This window comes from Mauremys reevesii, linkage group 12 (assembly GCF_016161935.1).
Source record: "Mauremys reevesii isolate NIE-2019 linkage group 12, ASM1616193v1, whole genome shotgun sequence".
Lineage (NCBI taxonomy): Eukaryota > Metazoa > Chordata > Testudines > Geoemydidae > Mauremys > Mauremys reevesii.
Genome location: NC_052634.1, coordinates 24,345,001 through 24,367,549, shown reverse-complemented (window position 1 = coordinate 24,367,549; position 22,549 = coordinate 24,345,001). Strand labels below are relative to the sequence as shown.

General features: G+C 54.6%; 2 non-coding genes across 2 annotated transcripts; both read left to right on the top strand.

The window, feature by feature from the left end:
• Positions 1-2,772: 2,772 nt before the first annotated feature.
• TRNAR-CCG lies at positions 2,773-2,845 on the top strand. Its single transcript has one exon. It is a non-coding gene; the product is annotated as a tRNA-Arg (tRNA).
• Positions 2,846-16,298: 13,453 nt separating this feature from the next.
• On the top strand, positions 16,299-16,380 carry TRNAS-AGA. Its single transcript has one exon. It is a non-coding gene; the product is annotated as a tRNA-Ser (tRNA).
• The last annotated feature ends 6,169 nt before the right edge of the window (positions 16,381-22,549 follow it).

Sequence of the window (22,549 nt, the reverse complement as noted above, 5' to 3'; positions counted from 1 at the left end):
GAGCTGTCTTTCCGAACGTGGTGGCCCTCAGGAATGGTGCCAGAGGACTGCTGGGCAGTGACAGGCAGGCATTGGGGATGAAAACTCCTCTGCGCAGTTGAGCAAGGGCACTACCAGGGAAGGGGCATCTGTGAAAGTGGCCATGTGGAAGGTGGCAGGGATTTGGGGGCTCAGGAGGAGGTGCTTGCTGTTCAGTGCCTTGGAGCAGCTGGACTTGGCCATGGTGGGTGTTCAGGAAATGCACATTAACAACTCTAGGGTAGCTCAATAGGCAGAGGTTGATTGGAGGAAAGGCCTCCTGGACAGGGAAGAATGATGGGGCTGGAGTCTTGTTCTTCACATTCACGGTGCGAGTACAGAAGGTGGTGGAGCTCTGACCAGGGAGGGCATTGCTGGTGGCTTTGTGCTCTGTGGCACTGATTACTGCTATATTAGTGTGTATGGTCCCCAGTTAAGGCATGAGAGAGAAGATCAAAGGCTCCCTTCCTCTGGACTGCATGATGTTTGTTGTTGGGGGGGATTTTAATTGTGTCAGCCGGCCTGAGCACCGCTGGTCCTGTTTTCCCAACCTTCAGAGGAAACATTTTTACAATGAGCACTACCTGGCACAGGTCTGTAGTGAGGTCGGCTTAGAGGAGCTCACTCCAGCCACAGAGGGGGTTCACCTTTCTGCGGGGACAGACCAGGACTCGCACTGACCGGATTTATGCTTAGCTTCTGTGTCTTTAGCATGTTGCTTCTCAGATTCTTTCTTGTCCTGACTTGTTAGACTTTGACACTTAACAGGCCAGAGTTTGTGCACCTTCCTATTATCCTCACTAGGATCTGATTTCCAAATTTTGAGGAATGACTTTTTGCCTCTAACGGCCTCCATTACTCTGCCATGTACCTAGAGTGGCGTTCTGCTGGTCGTCCTATTGTTGTTTCTGATTTAGGCAAACGTTTCATCTGAGCCTCTAATTGCGGTGTTTTTAAACGGTCTGCATGCTGCTTGCAGGCACCTAACACTTGTGACAGCAGCTCCTTTTAATTCCCATCTAACCATCTGTACTTATGCCGATAGGTCGACTTTAGGTCTTTAACTTTGAGCGGTAGCTGAGAAGATGGTAAATCGGGCAGAAACCCATTCGACAAACCTCTTCATTTCCTTGTTATTTCCTGACTTCTTCATTCATGGCCTTTTCCTTATTTCCTGGCTGAGGCAGAGGCCTGCCAGGGAGCTTCCTGGCACCTCTGGCTGCCTGGGCTGAAGGCAAGAGGCAGGCCTGGCCGTGGCGAGGGCCTCCTGTCCAGGAATGAGGCTGCAGTGCTTCCTGGTCCCCTTTTCCCACCCACACCGGCAGGCGGCTGCTGCGGGAGAACACGAGGGAGGCTCTGGGGGCACTAGGCAGCGCTGTGTGTGTGGCTGTCAGGGGAACGAGCCGAGGCTCCCGACTCGACCTGCCATTGACTCGCGTAGCTCTGCGCGCCGTCAGCCGGGGCGAGGCGGGCCAGGCCGCGGACGTGACTCAGGCTTGGGCCGCATGGCCGTGCTTTCCTGACGAGGCATGAGGCAGGCCAAGAGCTTTGCACAGCGTACAGGGAAGTGGGAGGGAGGCGTCTCTGAGCCGGCGTGTCTCCTCCGCTTCTCCCTTGCCACTTGGGCGGAGGCGGGAAGGGAGCGAAATGTTCCCGGCTGAAGGTTTTGCGCTCGGCCTTGAGGATTAAACCTGAGGCTCTGGCATGGCTGCTGGGAGATGCGCTTTTGCAGCGCGGCCCCCACACTCTTGTAGGCAGCAGGTGAATCCACTGTGTCCAGGAGGGAGCCTTCAACGTGGCAAAAGGGGGACATCACGGCTCCCAGCAGACCTTGAGGAGCCCATGAGGAGCCTCAGTGACATCCCTGGGGGAGCATAACCCCCCCTCCTTTCCATTAACAGCTGCACTCACTGACCCATGATACCACAGAGACACCTACCAGCAGCTGGTATGCCAGGGCCGCTGCCCAGCACCCTGCAGCGCTTCCTGCCAGTGCCAGAGCTCACCAGGCGCTAGCCTGGAGCCAGGGCCGCTAGGCGCTGCTGAAGAAAAGCCAGCAGAGGGACACAGTGGGAGCGTCCTGTGCCCATAACACAGAGTTCGATCAATCAAAACCCTATTCTGCCAGCACCAGGCCTCCTGCTTCTTACACTGGGCCTGCAAGCGAGGGGGCGGCTGGCACGGTGCCAAGAGTCTAACCTGTGAGGCAGGAGGTGGCTGATGCCTGCAGCCTGCTGGGGAGCTCCCAGAAGTTATTAAGGGACAGAGACTCCTCAGTGCCCTTAGTGACAAGGGTTTGGGGGTCACCGAGGCCAGTAAGGGGGTCACTATGTCGGCCTTATAACCCTGGGTGTCAGGTTGCTGTGCAGCTTTGATCTAGAGCTCGGATCCCAACAACCAACCAGCAGCCCACAGCCTCCCCCTGGGTCTGCCCCACCTGGTTACTCCTTACAGGCCGACCTTACCCCCCTTCCAGCCCCGGATTCACCCCCTAATCATCCTACTGCCACTCAGAGCCACAGCCGTGGAGGTGCTGAAGGAGGGAGGGGTGACGCTAGGGTGGGGTTCTTCTCTAACGATGGCTGGCAGAAAGGTGGTGCTCAGCTCTGTCAGCCACCTGCCCAGTTGCCTCGCTGCCAGGGGGTGCAGACATTTCTCTAAGGCACATAAAGGGGCTATTTAGTGTTGAAGCAAATGTGAAGAATGTGCATTTATGAGAGGAAATTTCCATCTCATCAACAGCTGTACATCAGGGCTCCAGTGGCCTAATGGATAAGGCATTGGCTTCCGAAGCCAGAGATTGTGGGTTCAAGTCCCATCTGGGGCGAAGATCTACTTCTTTCCTCTATATTGCAAGGAAAGGGCCTTATTTTCAACCAGGAAGCTGGGAGATGTTTCTTTGTTTGAGCACAAAGTCCTGGATCTTGGGAACAATCACCAAGGATATTAGAAGGCTCAGTCTGGTGACCTAATGGATGCAACCACATACCCCCATCCCAGGGCAGCCCCATCTGAGAAGCAGGATCCATGGAGCAACATTCCCCTCCTGCCCTGACAGGTGGGCTGTGCAGATGATGGTGGAGGGCAGCAGGATGGGAGGTTGCAGTAGCGCTGCCTGGGCTGTATCTGCACCAAGGATAAATGGAAGGGGTCATGCAGCCTGTGCCTGACACTCCACAGTGCTACAATCACTCCAGGAACAAGTCAAATCCTGCACCAAGGGTGGTGAATTCACATGTGAGCACACAGTGCCCCTGTGCACCACACATGCTGCACACACATCAACTGCAGCAAAAGAGACACAAACTGCACACGGAGGAGACAGCTGGCTTGTTTCCAGGTTGCTTTTATTTCCAAAGGTACTGACGTGTGATCTCTCTTCTTTTTCCGTGGGCAGAAACGCAATGGAGGAGAATCTCACATCCCTTAGCTGCCAGGTGACAGTGGCAGGAAGAAAACGCATTGCAATGAAATTTTAAAAACACTCATAAATACTTTAACAATGAGAAGTAATGAAATAAAAAAAATCCAATGGGGACACATGCTGGTGGCTTGTTCCCACCCCAGAGAGTGAGGAGCAGGGCGTGTGTGAAAGGCAGGTGGCTAAGTCTGAGGGAACATATTCATATTTCGTACAAGTTAAACAAATTATAGCAGACAGCTACAAAATACTCCATTTGGTAACATCAATACAGAATATATAAATCTACAAGCAATACAGCCATACACAGCTAAGACAGGGTGTCCAGAGTTCCCACGGCCAAATAGCTGGAAGTCCCTTCACAGTCACTGCTAAACAAAACACCATTGTACAGAACCAAGAGCAGCCCTGCTGTGCCGTTAGGAAGCCTGCAGGAGACTCAGCAAATCACTCTATGATTCTGTGCTTCTGCTTAGTAGTTACCAAGTGTAATCAATGAAAGGGTGGGTGGGCACCCAGCCAGCCAGCCAGTAGCTATAAAATCCCTCTAAGGCCTGGTCTACACTATGACTTTAGGTCAAATTTAGCAGCGTTACCTCGATTTAACCCTGGACCCATCCACACGACGAAGCCCTTTTTTTCAACTTAAAGGGCTCTTTAAATCAATTTCTTTACTCCACCTTTGACGAGGGGATTAGCACTGAAATCGGCCTTGCTGGGTCGAATTTAGGGTAGTGTGGACACAATTCAACAGTCTTGGCCTCCGGGAGCTATCCCAGAGTGCTCCATTGTGACTGCTCTGGACAGCGCTCTCAACTCAGTTGCACTGGCCAGGTAGACAAGAAAAGGGTCGCAAACTTTTTAATATCATTTCCTGTTTGTCCAGCGTGGCATGCTGATCAGCACAGGGGACCATGCAGAGCTCATCAGCATGATGTGCACATTGCCGGGGCACATTGCCTGGCCCGTACTTTGTGAGAAGTCTATGACCATGTCTATGTCCTCATCACTCTCATCACCGCACTGCTGTTGCCTCCTTGCCTGGTTTTGCTTTTGCAGCTTCTGGTTCTGAATCTGCGCTGAGAAAAGGCGTAAAACAATAGTCTGCTGTTGCTCTGATGGAGGGAGGGGTGACTGACAACATAGCTTACAGGGAATTAAAATCAACAAAAGAGGTGGCTTTGCATCAAGAAGAAACACAAACAACTATCATACAGAATGGCCCCCTTAAGGATTGAACTCAAAACCCTGGATTTAGCAGGTTGTTGATTTCACAAAACAAATCAAGTCAATTTCTTGTTTTGATCCATCTAGCTTTTAAATCTTAGGCTGGTAGCAAACGGTGCAGTATAACTGTTAGTCATCATCATCTTCTAGGTGCTTGGCAGAAGATGGAAATGACCTGGCTGAGTCACTCCTTTGTCTGCCCAGGCACTCCAACTGATTTCACGAGATTGGTTAAAAGAGCACTGAGGAGAATGGCTACTAATCATAGCACACACTGCTACCAAAAGGCAATGAGCTGTTGCTGTGTAGCAATGCAGTCCCATGTCTGCCGGAATCCAGGAGACGTACGGTGACAGTGAGCTGAGCGGGTTCCCTGCTTGCAGTGGTATGGCGTCTGCTCAGGTAACCCAGGAAAAAAGGTGTGAAATGATTGTCTGCTGTTGCTTTCATGGAGGAAGGGAGGGAGGGAGAGAGAGGGGGATCTGATGACATGTACCCAGAATCACCCATGACACTGTTTTTGCCTCATCAGGCATTGGGATATCAACCCAGAATCCCAATGGATGGGGGAGACTGCAGGAACTGTGGGGTAGCTACCCACAGCTACCCAAATTGCAATGCTCTGGAAGTCGATGCTCGCCTCCGTACTATGGATGCAGTCCACTGACTTAATGCTCTTAGAGCACTTTGTGTTGGGACACACACAATCAACTGTATAAAAACAATTTCTAAAAAACCAACTTGTATAAATGTGACCTAATTTCATAGTGTAGATAGACCCCAAGACACTTGATCACAGCCTTGGATAGGCTAAGAGACTACTTACACTTTGGACTGGTCTACACTGGGGAGGGGGAGGGGTGTCAATGTAAGATACACAACTTCAGCTACAGGAATAGTGTAGCTGAAGTTGATATACCTTATTTTGAATTATCTCCTGTTCTCACAGCACAGGATTGACAGCTGTGGCTCCCCCATCCACTCCACTTCCACCTCTTACCCTAGTAAAGTTTCAGAGTCAACAAAAGCACATTTGGGGATTGATTTATTACATCCAGACAAAACACAACAAACCAAAGCCCAAACAATCAATTGTCACCCACCAACCGAGTGGATAGTGTGAATATACCCTTTGATCAAGGGTCAACTGAAACATAGTTGGGCATTGATTTATTACATCCAAACAAAAGACAACAAATCAAAACCCAATAGACCAATTATTACCACCCCCAAGTCAGTGGGACTATACCCTTTGATCTGAGCTCTAAAGAGCCAAGCATCAATTCTGACACCCTTGGATGTTACACAACCCCTCTGCCCCCACCGCTTTCTACCTCGCCATGACGAGCTCCCAGACACGCACCAAACACCATTCACATGACTTTGAGAACTAGGTAACTCTAAGTGAGGATCACTTCACAGAAATGACGCCAATGGAGAACTTCAAAGCAAGAACTATTAAGGCACAATTCTGTTCAAAGCCAGAGAAGTCTTTCAGCCTCCTTCCTCTTGCTGGTTTCTCTCCTTCCTTCTGTTCAATGACAGTTCCCTGTACACTCCTAGTTTGCACAAACCCACCCACTGACCTGTGACTAACAATCTCTCACTGCTAACTCTTATAGGAAAACAGGCCAAAGAAAGTGTATGCAAGCGCTATACACAGCCCCGGTGCTCTTTTCGGTTCCTTCCACAGAACTTTCACTCCATAGCAGTCCAGTTCCTTGCTGTTGCTTGTCTAACCGCTGCATGCATGTGCTATACCGTACCCTGAGCTGATTCCCGACTTTTGTGTTCAAAACAGCTTTGCCTGTCCATGTCTCTATGGATCAGCAGCACCTTTTTTCCTCTCTAAACCACCTCTTTCCACCCTCCCCCTTCCACACTTCACACTCACCTCATCACAAACTCACCCACGGCCCCTTTGGCTTCTCAAGCGCCGTCGAAGGAGAATGCAAGGCATGTGGTGGGCAGGCCAGGGATTTCTTTGTCCCCCCTTCAAAAGGGGTCACCCTCCCCATCAGGGAATCGAACCCCAGTCTCCCACGTGACAGGCGGGGATACTCACCACTATACTAACGAGGAAAGGGGCACGTGGAGTGGCCCCCGCTCCCACAGACCAGCTATGGTCAGCGTACACCTACACCGTCGCATGGGCCCCAGCAGGCAACAGCACCCCTGGCCCTCTTCTGCTTCCCAAAGGCTTTGGCCGCAGCAACAGCCCTGGGAAAAGCCCTGGCCCTCCTCACCTGCCCTTGCCCAGCACGACGTCTTTTCGGGTCTACACAGCTCCTCACACAACACCCGCCTGGGACCTTGCCCTCCCCTACCAGCATGGGCGGCAGGTTATATCTGTGTGCGGTGCCCGGGCTCCAGGAATATTCAGGGCTGGGGGCCCTGCTCCAGCAATAGTTGGAGCTGGGTCTCTCCCCCGTCCCTGCCTGGATTGGCCCCCGGCCCCCACGGGCCTCCCCACCCCCGCCACAGCGACCCTGCCTGGAGCAGGTCTCAGCCCCCGCCTGCCACCCGCCCGCCGCGTCGCTTCCCTGCCTGGCAGAAAGCAGCCGCGCTCTCCCCAGCATGCTCTGTGCTGCCGGAGGGCTCCCGGCAGAACTGCTGTCTGCTGCCGCAGGGTCCTAGTGCCTGCCAATCACTAATGGCAAGGCAGGCTGCCCTTACCCTGCCCTCGCCCTGAGCCTCCCCAATGCTCCAAACCCCTCATCCCCAGCCGGAGCCCTCATCGCCCCTCACCCTGATCCTCCTCCCCAGCCAGAGCCCTCATCCCCCCGCACCCTGATCCTCCTCCCCAGCCAGAGCCCTCATCCCCCCGCACCCTAATCCTCAGCCCCAGCCCTGAGCGCCCCCACATCATAAACCCCTCATCCCCCTGCACCCTAATCCTCTGCCCCAGCCCTGAGCCCCCCCGCAGCATGAACCTCTCATCCCCCCGCACCCTGATCCTCCTCCCCAGCCAGAGCCCTCATCCCCCCGCACCCTAATCCTCAGCCCCAGTCCTGAGCCCCCCCCGCAGCATGAACCCCTCATCCACAGCCCAACCCTCTTCCCTAGCCCTGAGCCCCCTCCTGCATCATGAACCCCTCATCCTCAGCCCCACAGCCCTCACCCTGCACTCCCTCCTATCCCCAAACTCCCTCCCAGAGCATGCACCACCTCCCCCGGCCTGCTCCCCCCCCCCCCGCCCCGCGCCGGCCCCCACCCGCCGTCCCAAGGCCTGCACCCCTCACCCCCTCCTGCACACCCACCCCCTGCCCCAGCCCGGAGCCTGCACCCAGCACCCAAACTCCCTCCCAAAGCCTGCACCCTGCACCTCTCCTGCACCCTAATCCCCAGCCCAGGATCTGCACCCCAGACCTCCCCCGCCGAGCCCCCTCCCAGAGCCTTAGGCAGGTGGGGGCGGAGTTTGGGGGGCAGAGTTGGGGGGCGGGTTCTGGGCACCATCAAAATTTTTACAAACTTGCCACCCATGCCTACCAGCTCAGCAGCACCTTTTTTCCTCTCAAAACCTCCTCTTGCCACCCTCCCCCTTCCACACTTCACACTCACCTCATCACAAACTCACCCACGGCCCCTTTGGCTTCTCAAGTGCCTCTGGAGGGACGCAGCTTCCCAGGCACACAGATCCTTCCCTTCAACGCGCACTGGACGGACATTCCCAACACAGCCCTTTCCAGGAGGGAATGCGCTGCTTCTGGACCCTGGCGCCCAGCAAGAAGTCCTGGTACTCTTTTTCTGACCGATGGACCCCACTGACTTGCCTTTACCAAGCAGAAACTAAGGACCGGCTGAAGAAACTGTTGAACACGGGACCGTGGGGGTAATAGGCTCCTATATAAGAAAAAGTCCTCCCAGACCGGCCTGTCCCTTTAAACATGGGACATCTGGTCACCCTGAGCAGCCCGCACTCCTGCTCCCGGTTGGTGCGTTTGTAACCCGGGGCTGAAACCGACGCGAGAAAGGGAAGTGAGCGAGTTCGGAGCTCTCCGGCGCCACCTGCTGGGAGCAGAGGGCAATGACTGAGTGACGTCCTGGCTAATTTAAATATCACCTGGTTCTCTGCCGGGTGGCTCCACTGGAGAGCTGGGGCGTGGCCTGAGCGTGGCAGCACCTTATTTGCATATATTAAAAGCGGCAGTTTGGGGCCATTGGGGTAAAATAGGAGTAAGTTTTGGGGTTGGGCCCCACATGTTTAGTGCAGGCTGTGGGGAGCCGGGCTGAGCGGAGCCTGCCCCGACGGGGTGTGTGGTCACCCTGAGCTGGGAGCGTGTTGCCAGACCTGGGGAAGGGGCTGCGGGGCGGAGGGGGGCTTGGGGGGCGCAGAAAGTGTTTTCCCCGGTTGCTGGGCGGGGTTCTCGTTAACGCAAGAAGAGCAGCGGTGGGGGAGGGGAATTGCGACTCTGCTTTGGGGGTTGCTGTGGGGCACGACACGAGCCCCCCGGCGCTGGGTGCTGCTGTGGGGCATAGGACAGGTGGGGGGGCGGGGCTGTCTGGGTGCTTGAGATGAGGGGCGGTTCCTGGTTGGCTGGTGCCGGGCTGCCTAGTGTTTTCTGACAGCTGATCTCCCATTGGCCCTAGCCCGGGCGGGTCTCTGAAAGCTGGTCTCCCATTGGGCCCTCCCAACTGACGTTTCTGACAGGCTCAGCTCCCATTGGTGACGTTGTCTGACAGCGATGCGGGGCGGAGCCGCCAGGGCCTTGTGCACTCAGAGCTCAGCGCCGCCCGCGAGAAGCGGCGCGAGGCCGCGCGGGGCGGGTCCCGCTGCCGGGCGGAGGGACCGAGACCGCAGCCGCGGCGCCGCCTCCCGCCTGGCGAAGCCGCAGCACCGGGGTCACAGGGCGCGAGGCGCTTCCGCGCGCGGCTGTTTCCTGCCGGTCGCGGGGTGACGGGTCCTGCCCGGGGCGGCCGCGGGGTCCCGATGGCAGCGGGGGGCTCTGGCGCCCGCCCGCCCGCAGCGGCTGGGAGCTGCGGGGCCCCCTGCACTGGCCGGGGGCTGCGGCTCCTCCTCACCCCCCCCCCCCCCGGGGGCAGGGCGCGCCGGGCGCGGCCTGCGGTGTCTGAGCGCCGGGGGCTCCTCTCCTGCCCGGGGCGGCCGGGAGCTCCCGGGGCTGCGGCGCTGCAGGGTCTGTGAGCAACGACGTGGGGCTGCGGGGCCCTCCCGCCATCAAGGCCTGTTGGGAAACCCTGGGTCCATCCGCAGCGGCTGGGAGCTCTGGGGTCCGCTCGTAGGAGCTGCAGGGTCCATACCCAGTGGGGTGGGGCTGGGGGGGCTCCCCGGCCACCCATGGCTGCTGGGAGCTCCAGGGTCTGCCTGTGGGAGCTGTGGGGAGATGAGGGGTTTGGGGTGGAGGTGGGGGCTCCAGCTGCAGGGTGGGGCCGAGGGATTCAGAGTGCAGGAGGGGGCTGTGGGTTGAGGCAGGGGGTTGGGGTCCAGGACGGGGTGATGGCTCTGGGGTGGGGGCAGGGATGATGGGTTCCAGGTGTGGGAGGAAGCTCTGGGCTGGGGCAGGAGGTTGAAGTGCAGAGGGGTGAGGGCTCTGGGGTGCAAGAGGGGGCTCTGGGTTTGGGGGGGTTCAGGGCTGGGGCAGGGGGTTGGGGTGCAGACTTACCTCGGGCGGCTCCTGGTCAGCGGTGCAGCGGGGGGGACCTACTGGCCACTTCCAGGGCACAGTGCGGTGCCCTAGGACACGTAGGGACCAGCCTGCCTGAGCCCCGCAGCATGGCTGACCGGACTTATAACGCAGTCACCCGACTGGGAGCTCCAGGGTCCCCCTGTCACATGTGGTACCTGGGAGCTCTGGGATCCCCCCACAGTAGCTGGGAGCTGTGGGGTCCATCCGTGGTGGCATGGGCCTGTGGGAGCCCCTTCCGACACTGGTGGCTAATAGCTGTGGGGCCCCCACCGGCCAACAGCTCCAGTCTTGCTGCCCCAGGGCTGAGGCGGAAAATGTCACTGAGATCTCTGACAGTCACAGATTCTGTGACCCCCTTTATATAATCTGAGCCTTAATCGTTGTTGACTGTCTCTCTCAATCTAGTGGTCTGCTCTAGCGCAGATGGGACAGGGAAGACAGACGCTCACCCCCCAGCACAGGTTTGGGCAGAAATGGCTCTTGGGCTATTTGCTGTGCATGCAGAGGACTTGTCCAGGCCGTTGGAGCAGCTCAGCCAGATGAGGAGCTGGAAGAAGGAGACCTGAGCAGCCTGGACATCCCACTTTTTCTCCACAGCCACTGCCTGTCAGCAGGATTCCTCCTTCTCCTCAGTGAGACCAAATCTAAGCACCTAGATAGCTGGTCTGTCTGCTGCACCCCAATCCCTCATGCCTGAGCCTCCCTGCCAAAGTCCTGCACCTGGCTCCAGAGAATTGTCTCACATCTCGCTGGGAACTCGACTTCTTGTGCCCAGAGAGTCTTGGCCCCCCTCAGTAGAGGACCTGAGAAACACAGTGTCTGCCTTTTACAAAGAAGTACTTGGAAAGGTTTTGTTCCTGTGACCACATGGCCTAATGGGTAAGTTGTCTGACTTTGGATCAGACGATTGAGGGTTCAAGTCCCTTCGTGGTTGTGTTTGTCCAGTTTTACCTTTGTGCTGAAAGTCCTGCTCCCTTCAGGGCTAGAACCTCTTCTTGGCCGCTCAGGCCAATGCTCTGGCTTCAGCTAGAGCCCCGGGAAGGAGTTGGGGGTTGGGTGTCACAAAGGCTGGGGCATGAGCCCCAGGTGCTTCCAGTCTTGCCTTTGCCCTTCCTGACTTGCCAAAGAAAATGGGCGGCTGCCCAGGCTAGAGTGTGGAGCAGTTTCCCTCTTCCAAGTGTGCGCCTGTCCCTGTGCTGGAGGGTACTTGCTAAATAGCACCTTGGGAGCCTGGGTGTTTCTCTGCTTGTCGCCAGCTGGGGAAAAGCCTCTTGGGGTAAAATCTCCTGCCCCACTGCCAAAGTCAGCACCATGAGTGGGAACGGTAAGAGGCCCACCAGGGCGCTGGCCCTGCTTTCCTATCATCTTCTCATGTTGGCCACATCAGCAGCTGGCTGTGGGTGGTTTTCAGTGGGGTTCGGCATGGCAGGGAGCAGGAGCAGCCTGGCTGGGTGTCTCTGTGGCTGTCTGCTGGCCACACATAGGCATGGTTCTCCCTCCTCTTGCCCTACCCTTGGTTGCTCTGTGGCTTTTAAGCCTTCCTTGGAGTTGTCAGCACCAGCCACCTCTGTCCTAGGTGCCCAGAGGAGGAGAGGTGCTGGGCTCCAGCCTGGGACTCTGCCTCCCTCCTGCCTTTCCCTGACTATGAAACCTGGCCCTGACACTCCTTTCTTCAAGCGCCATGTGGGCAAGAGGAAAAGTGTGGTAGAAAGCACAAGGGCCAAACTTGTGGGCATCAGAAATCCCAAACACCCAGTCAAACCATAGCCACTTCTAGACCCCATTCCAACCAAAGACCTGGCTCCAGTGGGTATGAGTCACTCAGCACAAGGTTAACAATTCATTCTTAGACAGCTGGAGATAGGAAAGCACTTGGATCTCCAGGGATTTACCACAAGGTCCCACTGAGATTTGAACTCAGATTTCAGCATGCCAACCCTTACACCATGGGACCAGCTTGTGCTAGTTTCTCTGAACATTGGTGACCCTATCATAGAATACCAGGGTTGGAAGGGACCTCAGGAGGTATCTAGTCCAACCTCTGCTCAAAGCAGGGCCAATCCACAGACAGATTTTTATCCTAGATCCCTAAATGGCCCTCTTGAGGACTGAGCTCACAAACCTGGGTTTAGCCATCCAATACTCAAACCACTGAGCTCTCCCTCCTCACAGGCCCAGCTTGTGTAAGGGACTGTTGGCCCTTTACTAAAACTGAGTGGGGTTTTTTGGTTGGCTAGTTCCCAGTCCCAATAGAAGGGGGAAGGGTCAATGGGAAATCAGGACCCTGAGACTGACAGGCCCCTGGGGCAATGGTCACCAACTGGTAGGGAACAAGTGAGAATTTGTTAATGAGTAAAATTCCTGGTGAAAATTGGCAAAGCTGTGGAGAGTTTGAAAAGTTCCAGTGAATTTACACATGAAGATACAAACAGAGAGACAACTAGAGAGAAAGAGAACATAACAGACTGCACAGGCCCACACAGACATAAACAAAACCAAACCCACACAGCACACAGAGCCATATACACCTAAGGGAAAGCCACACAAAACATAGAACAAATCCACACCAAAAATACAGCAAAGCCCACAACAAGAAAGCACAAAAACCACATACCAAAATAATACTTATCAAAAAAAAATCTGAATTCAAAAGTCACACACACACACACAAACACAAAACTATGAATGGCATACACAAAAATCACACAGGACCCACATGCACATTAACACGACAGACAACAAAACCCAACATACAGAAAGCCAGGCAGGGTTTGAGTCTCACAGCGAAGAGGGTGAGCACATAGGTGGTTTGGGGAGCAAAGACTGAGGGGAGTCAGGGCAGTGCTCTGGGCTCTGCTCGGCCCCTCCTGACACAGGCGGCTGGTGAAGAGCAGAGCCTGGTAGATCTGTGGAATCTGCCCTGCTCTCTGTAAAGCAAGGGGACCTCGGTGTCTTCTGAACTGCAATTGTATTTTCTGCAGGGCAAAATGATTGGCAGAAGCCATTTGCTTAAAGGAAACTAGTGCTGTAGGTGAGGTTTGAACTCACAACCTCAGCATGACTTGACTCAGCACTGCTCTGGAAGTACTGGACACTAACCCATTGCACTATTGGACTCTGTTTTCAGGAGCTTGTCTCCATGTTTTATGGATGGATTAGCGGAGTGTGTGGGGGGTTGCATTAGCTAAAACAAATCCATATTAAAGGCTGCATGATGGCAGCAGAGGTGGGGAGCCTCCTTCCATGTGCTAGAGCTGGTTCCCCCTTCCATTTCTGAGGGGAAGGTTGGTGCTGGAATGTCTCATGGGTGAGATTAACGGGACTCTTGGGAAGGGAGGGGAAGTCTTTTCTATCCCTGCCTAGCTCCATTGGTCTCCTGTGGCCCTTTCGGCTCTCTGCTCCCCTGTTGGGGAGATGCAGAGACAAGCCCCCATCTGGGTGAGTCACCGAGAGGCTGTGTCCCATGGCGTGTGTGGGGGAGAGGGGTAGGGGTGGGATGGGGCTCATGGGGAGAAGGTTGTGTGTGACAGTGTGTGGGGGAGAGGGAGGGTGTATTCCTTAGGATAGAAATACTGGAAAACACAGGGCCAGTGACAGTGAAGCCCCATGTCTGAGTGTTATGACCCTGTGTGGTGCTGCCGTTCACCTTCCTCCTATGGTCTCAGCTTTCATTGAATCCAGCATTTTTTCACCTGTCATCACCACAGAGGTGTCCCACATGCCTTAGCTACCGAGTGTCCCTCTTAGAGACGCCGAGGACTGGAACTGATTTCAGCTGCTGGACAGCTCTGCTAGGTCTTTATTCATTTGCACAGGAAAATGCTGAGTGTTTAAATTCATTTCAAGCCCCACCCACCCCAATTCAGCGAACTCCTGAACATACTGGAGATGGGTCTGGAAATTGATTTTCATTTGAAAAAGTTTTTAAAGGGAATAACTTGGATTGGAACTACAAACCTATTATCCTAGAAGGAAACATTCACCCACTGACCTACACTCACAACAGAGAGTGTCAGGGATAGCCTAGAGCAGGAACAGTTTTTAACCTGGGGGTTAGTAAACTTTATCTCTGTACAAACACCACAGCTTACAAACTCCCCACCCCCGCTCTGTGTCACCAGAGCACAACAACAACTCTCCTTGGGGCACACACAGCTCCCCAGCTCCCTGCCCGTCAGTCTCTCCAGCATTGCTCCAATCCCTTAAAGCAGGGTCTCAACCTCAATTTACCTTAGCGCCAGTGCCAGTCCTTCAGTCCTCTCAGTGGGCCAATAATGTCACTCATACCACCCAGACCCTGCCCCCCAAAACTCTTCCCCTCACCTGCCTAAGGCTCTGGGAGGGAGTTTGGGTGGGGGGAGGAGATCTAGGGTGCAGGCCCTGGGCTGGGGCTGGGGATTGGGGTGCAGGGTCTGGGCTGGGGATTGGGGTGCAGGGTCTGGGAGAGAGTTTGGGGGGAGGAAGGGGTATGTGAGGAGGGGGTGGCGGTGCAGGCTCAGGAAGGGGGTCAGGAGTGTGGCGCTGACCTGGGGCTCCAAGGCGGGGCGGGCTGGGGGGCCTCCGCATGCTGCTGCCCCCAGACACCGCCGCCACAGTGTCCCATTGGCTGCAGGGGCTCGGGGCGGGGGCAGCACGCAGAGGCACAGCCCCACCCTGCCCTGCCATGGGGAGGGGCCAGCAGCCTCTGGAGCGAGCAGACAGATGCTGCTCAGCTCTGCTGCACTGCCGGGGCCCCTGGGGGGGGGAAGCACCTGGGGGCAGCAGGTGGGGCCAAGTGAGTGACCTGGTCCCAAAACTGCTGGAGCCCCACGGGCGAGACCTGGGAACCAGGGCTGCCAGCCAGGCAAACACCTTTAAGAGGAGGCGACCCTCTGCCTGTCAAAACCTGATCTTCCTCCTTCAGTTCAGTGACAGCCTGAATTGTTCCTTATCCCGGCAGAGCCAGAGGATTGAAAGCAGCAACATCAAACCCCTGTGTAGCTCGCAGGAATGGACATAAACACTCCCTGGTATCTGAGGAGATGTTCAGCTATGCCCTTGGTCAACTACAAGTCTACAGAGAAAGGAGGTGGCGCCAGATATAAAGAGTGAAACACGACACATCATAGTTATGCCCATGGTGGCTGCAAAATCTTTTGATGTACTTCTTCTTATCAGCAGTGTATTGTTTTCTCTGGAGCCTAGGCCTTGACCAAGAAATTTGTACCTTGATAAAATAATCGACTGCCCCTGGTGAAGACGATGGACTTGACACCCACTGGGGTGTCCCTACACAGGTACAAGTACTAACAACAGTGGCTGCCTTTTAGCCATAGATTTTAATCAGGGCAATAAATACAAACCTCTGTTAAATCATTTCTCAGCCTGAGTCCTTCACCCACATTCCCTAGAGCATTGGGCCACCATGTGGACGTTTCATTTCCCGCCTCAATTTCACACAGACACAATTTCCTTTGCACAGAGCCATGAACAGCAAAACCTCCCTGTGTCTCTGGTCTGAGCCAGGGCATTCGATTCCAGTGAACCCTTCTCTCCTGCAAATGGCGATGGTCAGACAGAGGGGTCGTGGCACCTGCATCCCTGCCAGGGAGATATTGGCTCGGCTCTTTCTTTCTGCTGCTGTTGTTAGTCCAGGAAACATCAAGGGTGGAATGCAAGGCTGAGTTCACGCACCAGCCCTCAGTGCCCCAGAGAAATCCTGCCCCCTGCTATTGGAACGATGTGCTGGAGATTTGACTAGGAAAGGGACTGTCTGAATTGTCAGAGTGGGGAATGAACAACAATCTACAGCAATGTCGTTCACACAAACACACTCTAATCATGCTCCAACCGGAAGGGAAATGGGCAGGAATTCTCGCTGTTCAGCCAAGGACACTTACACTGATGTGTAGTCATGAGTGTGCTGGAGAAGCTGGTCTGAGCAAACAATTTGAAGTGACAATTCAGTGAGAACAGAATCATTATGTAGCAAAATAAGTGCATGTTAAGTAGTTGTGGCCGAGTGGTTAAGGCGATGGACTAGAAATCCATTGGGGTCTCCCTGCGCAGGTTCGAATCCTGCCAACTACGCAAGCACTGTGCTGTTGTTGTTATTATTGTAGTCTTAGTACCTGAGCATCACAAGTGCGAACTGGAGCCAGATCTAGTTTCACTCTGTCTAAACTTAAAATCCTGCTGTGGCACTGCTATAGCACTTTGGAGTAAACAGTGACTGGACGGTTTTCCCCATCCCTGTAATAGCTACATGGACAGAACAATTCTTCCTTTTCTTTAGCACTATCTAACCCGGGCTTAGGTCACCTTAACTATATGGGTTTGTGGGGGGGGGTCACACCCTGGGAGACATCGCTTTGCCAGTTCAGTGCCCAGCGTACACCAGCCCTTAGATCCCTCTGGGTATTTCAATGCAGGCACTGACCTGTGAGAGGAAAACATCAGCTCACAAACACAGAGACTGAATTTCCCACATTTAATCTCGCTGCACTTTCCAGAAAGTCACAAAATTCAATTCATTCTTGCTAGGACAGAGAAAAAATAAGTGATACTAAGTTTTTGGCTTGGGTAAATAAAATTAAGTGTTTAATTAATATAGTAAAAATCTCTACTGATTCCTCTAACTAACACCATAGCGTGAAATAGGAACAGAGACAAATCTTGTCAGTGACGACTAATTTCACAAATGATCTTCCCATTATTAATCTCCACATTGCCCCTATTGGAGGTCTGGGCATCTCCAGTGTCATTGCTCTGCGTTCACCTTCCCCTAGAATTGTTCTCGGACATTCGACTTCCTCTGCGGCATGGGGCTCGGGTCACTTGCTGGAGGATTCCCTGCACCTTGAGGTCTTTAAGCCACAATTTGAGGACTTCAATAACTCAGACATAAGTTAGGGGATTGTTACAGGAGTGGGTGGGTGAGATTCTGTGGCCTGCATTGTGCAGGAGGTCAGACTAGATGATCATAATGGTCCCTTCTGACCTTAAGTCTATGAATCTATGAATCCAGTCCCAAATTTGGAAAACTGTGCAGTTCAGAATGAGAATAGTGACCCCGTCTCCTTCCTGCACCTGCTCTACATTGCTCCACAGCAGCTTCTCTACCTGCAGAGTCACCCCAGCACGGCAGTGCAGCCGCCCAGGGTTCAGCAGGGGCCCCTGGCAAGGACAGTGGGTGCAGCTAACAGCCCAGTGTGCCTGGCAGTGAGGCAGCTGTAAAAAAGCAACACCCCCTCCCAGAAGTACAGAGACTGAATTCCCAACTTTAACATCATGACCCCTGTGGAAAGCCACACGTGTCAGTTGTATTTTCACAGGAGATGCAAAATCAAGTGACACCAATTTTTAAGTTGAGGAAATCAAGTTGAGGAGATAGTTATTAACCTCACAAAAATATACTAAAGATCCCTCAAGATAACACCTGAAGGTGAAATATGAACAGAGACAAACCTTGTCATGGGGATTGGAACTTATTTCAGCTGATGGCCAGCTTTGCTAGGTTTTTGTGCATTTGGACAGCAAAATGTTGAGTGTTTACATTAATATCAAGCACTCCTGTATAGAGGAGCCCCTGAACATAATGGAGAATGGAAATGAAAATATTTTCCTTTTTTTTAAAAAAAGAAAGAGGGTTATAAGAGAACACTGGGGTTTGAACTGAGAACTATTTGAACTGCAGTTAAGCACTCTACCACTGAGCAATATCCCCATGACACTAAGGGATGGTCTACACTAAGAAGCGGGGTCGAATTAGGGTACGCAAGTTCAGCTACATGAATAGCGTAGCTGAATTCGAAGTACCCTAGTTCGAACTACTCACCCGTCCAGACGCCGCGGAATCGAAGTCCGCGGCTCCAAGGTCGACTCCGCCACCGCCGTTTGCAGTGGTGGAGTACTGGAGTCGACCGCGGCGCTTCCGGAGTTCGAACTATCGCGTCCAGATTAGACGCGATAGTTCGAACTCCGAGAAGTCGAACTCACCGCGTCGACCCGGCTGGTAAGTGTAGACTAGCCCTAAGAGTGTGGAATTGTGATGTCCAGGACTTTGAAGGACAGACCCTGCTTCATTGAGCTCCTTTGCCATTCCCAGACCACAGGTGGTTTTAAAAATGGGGTTTGATTAAACTTCTTAAATATGGCAAACACCACAGCTTGCACACCCACCGATATAGCTTCTCCCACTGACATAGCTGCCACCTCTTGGGAAGTGGATTAACTGCACCCACAGGAAAACTCTCTCCCATCAGCATAGAGCAGTGGTTCTCAAACTGAGAGTCAGGACCCCAAAGTGGGTCATAACCCTGTTTAATGGGGTCGCCAGGGCTGGCATTAGACTTGTTGGTGCCTGGGGCTGAAACCAAAAGTCTGAGCCCCACCACCCAGGGCTGAATCCCTCAAGCTCTGGTTTTGCCCTCCCCTAACTGGGGCAGGGCTCAGGCTTTGTCTCCTCTGCCTGTGCTCAGTGTAGAGGGGCTTGGTGCGTCTTTCTAGGGTCATGTAGTAAGTTTGTTGTTGTTTTTTTTTTTTTTTTTGCAAAAAGGGGTTGTAGTGAAAGGAAGTTTGAGGAACCCTGGCATAGAGCCTCTGAATATGTCTAGACTTGGCTCCCTGTGGCAGATCAGACACTGAAAGTACAGCCATGGAGACACCACACACCAGCCTTGCCTAGCAGGCAAAAATCAAACCTCCACAGAAAGATGCCTATTGCTTTCTAACCCATCTACCGAAGCCACAGCCACTTAACAAAGGGGCTTTTCTTCACTATGGTTCTGGTCTCACTGAAGGGTTATTTCCAATAGTTTGCTCAGACCAGCATTAGGGGAAATGGTGCCCTGGGCAAAGCTTGTACTTTGGCACTTCCCCATTGCCCCTGGACGATCCCCACTCCCCCTTTACCGCTAGCCCCTGCATTCCCAGCCCTTGCACCTCCTTCACCCCTAACTCCTGCCCCTCCTGTGCCCCCTTTGCCCTTAACTCCCTGTGCCACCAGCCATTGCACCTCTCCTGCAGCCCCTTCACATGGCTCCAGTGCTGGGGACCCCACACTTGTTCTCCCTTTCCCTGGGCTTTGGCATCACTAGCCCCTGCTTAGCGAGTAGGGTTCAGTGGTCCCCAAAAAATGGGGCATGACTCCTAGGGGACACAGAGGAACATTCATGGAGTCAATGAAATCAATTGAGTTTCTTCAGTCTCTCGCAGCAGACATTTTCCTTGTTTTTAAAGGCAAAAATCCTGATCTTTCCAACGGGAGCTGCTGCTTCAGTGTTCAGTTTGGGGAGGGATTTGGCTGCACTCAGAGATCTGCCCGCGGGTTACAATCTGCGATCCGAAGGGTCGAACGCAAACAGCGTTTAGATGGGACCATTAGTGCCGCCCCCGTGTGGCCAAAGATTAGAACTGACGAGCAGAGTTTACAGCTGGAGCCTGGGACGCTCCTGAACAAACTGGGCACAAAGCCTCTCGCGTGGGATCCTCGCTGTGCAGCAGGAGGCGGAGGGAAGCTGATTGTCAGGGCTCAGGGCAGCTCCCTGCCAGGCTGAGCCGGTGTCTGTGCTAAGCTCGGCATCAATCAGGTGATTCTGGGCAGTTCGGGGTCCCCGGGCTCCCACAGGGGGGTGAAGCAGGTCACCCCTGGAGCAGGTTAAAGCTGCAGGGTGACAGTGGGGTTGCTGCCCCTGTGAACAGCTGCTGTAGCACCGCCTGGGCAGGACAGGGAGAGCCAGTTATACCCCCCCCCCCAAGCCTGTATCGGGGGATGGGAGCACTCACACCCTGGGGACCCACCCACCAGAGATCTACGGGGGGGAGAGTGGCACCCACACACCCAGGATGTTGTAGGGGGGGACAAGGGCATCCACACACCGGGATCCTCTGCAGAGGGTCGGACACCCACACACCCAGGATTCTGTATGGGGGCAGAGATACCCGGACACCTGGGCGGGGAAAGGGGGCACGAAACACCCGGGATCGCACCTGGCCGGACCGCGGCGCCGGCAGCTCGCCATGAGCCGGGGGCGGGGGGTGCAGAAGCATTTCCCAGTTCCAGGCTGTCCCCATCTGGCCAAGGCACAGAGCTCACAAGCAGAGTTTAAAGTTCCAGCTGCCAGGCTATGAAACAAGCCAGGCCCCATGGCTGGTGCCTGTGATCCCAGCTCCTGGGGAGGCTGAGGCTGGCATATCCCTTGAGCTCAGGAGTTCTGGGCTGTAGGGGGTTGTGCTGATCAGGTGTCTGCACTAAGTTCAGCATTAATATGATGATCTTGGGGTTCCCAGGTTGCCTAAGGAGGGGTGAACCAGCCCAGGTCAGAAACAGAGCAGGTCAAAACTCCTGTGCTGATCAGTAGTGGGATTGCACCTGTTAATAGCCCCTGCAGTATAGCATGGGCGAGACACAGTCTCTTTTTAGACACCCCTACTCCGCAGAGCCTGGATGGGGGGATGGGAGCACCCACACGCTGGGGAATCTGACTTGGAGGGAGGGACGCACCCAAGCAACACGGATCTTGAAAAGAGGAACAGCGACACCCACACACCACAGAGCCTGGATGGGGGCAGGGGAACCACACACGGGAGCTAGTTCATGGGGTGAGGGACACACCCATATGCTACGTTGCACCATTCTTAATGAGAAGAACAGGGGCATCCGCACAACGGATCCTTAACGAGCTGGGGGACACCCACACACTCCACTATTAACCAGGAGGGACAGGGGCACCAGACACCCCCAGTAGCATGGAGAACCCCCACATCCACCGGATCCCTCATGGGGGGTAAGACAGAGGGGATTATAATGGGGCCCAGCGCACCCATGCACCAGGGATTGTTAAGGGTTGAAGGGACAGGGACACCCACACACACTGAGATCACGTCCTTGGAGGAACGCAAAACCTCCACAGAAGGACCTGGTCTGTTCCATGATGGCAGCCCAGCCTGGGTGAGTCAAAGTCTCTTTTATACAGCCATGCCCCAGAGATCCTGACTAGGGAGAGAGACACCCACCCACCAGAGATCCTTAATGGTCTAGGTGCACCCACACACCAGGGATTCTTATGGGTGGGAGGAATGGAGACAGCCAGACACACTGAGATCACTTCCTCCCAGGAGCCTGGGCCAGACAGGAGACACAGTCCCCTTTACAGATCTGCCAGACAACCTTCCTCCCACTCCCTCCACACAATGTTCTTATCTGGAGGTGAAGCCAGGAAATCCCATGGAGGATTCTTATCTGGGGAACTGGGGACCCACTTACCACCAGAGATTCTTAAGGGCAGGAGGAACAGGGACTCCCACCTCTGCAGCATGGGGGTGGGTCGCCTGCTGGGATCATCTGGGCATATTTCACCTCGTCAGCTCCCTGCCATTGCCTTGGGGGCCCCTTGTTCGCTGCCTCTGGTACCCAGTTTAGCCTCCGTCCTGAGGGCTGAAACGCTTTGATCTGTCTAAGGTCTGTGGGATCAATACGTGTCATGGTGTAATTCTGTGTTATTCGGGGGTCAGACTAGCTGAGCTAATGGCCCCTTCTGCCCTTAAACGCCATGAAAACATTTCCCTGGTTTCTCCTTGCGCCTGACAGACACCACGGTGAGGGGCCCAATAGAAGATCCTGGACACAGCGCTCTGGCTCTTACTTTACTTGGGGACGTCAGCGCTTTCCTAGCAAAGCTGCTGCTAAAGTGCTGGATTTGGGGAACGGTTCGGCTCCGGTTCAGAGATCTGCCTGCGGGGTGTGAACCTGCCACGAGGAGTGGGAAACGCAACCAGCAACGGGAGGCATTGGCTGAGCTCCGGGCTGCCCCCGTGTGGCCAAAGCTTAGAACTGAGCAGCGGAGTTTAAAGCTGGCGCTGGGAGGGAGCTGAACACGCGGGGCACGAAGGCTCCTGCGTGTAACGCTTGTTGGGTGGGCAGCTGAGCGTAGCTGATTGCCGGAGTTCAGGGCTGCACCCCGGGGTGCTGAGCAGGTGTCTGTGCTCAGGTTGGCCTCGCTATGCTGGTTTCTGGGAAGTTTGGGGTCGCCAGTCCCCCTAGAGAGAGAGGAGCCTGCCCAGGAAAGGAGGCTTTCAAAACTCTGGTACCAATTGGCAGTGGGACTGCCCCTGTGAAGAGCCGCTGTAGCCCCGCCAGGGAGAGCCGGTCTCTCTTTATGCAGCCCCCCCCCATTCCTCAGGATGAGGGTTGTGCTCAAAGATCTGTGCCCCGTGTTTTCACCTCCATGTAGAAGCGCACAGTGCAAATAACCCTCAG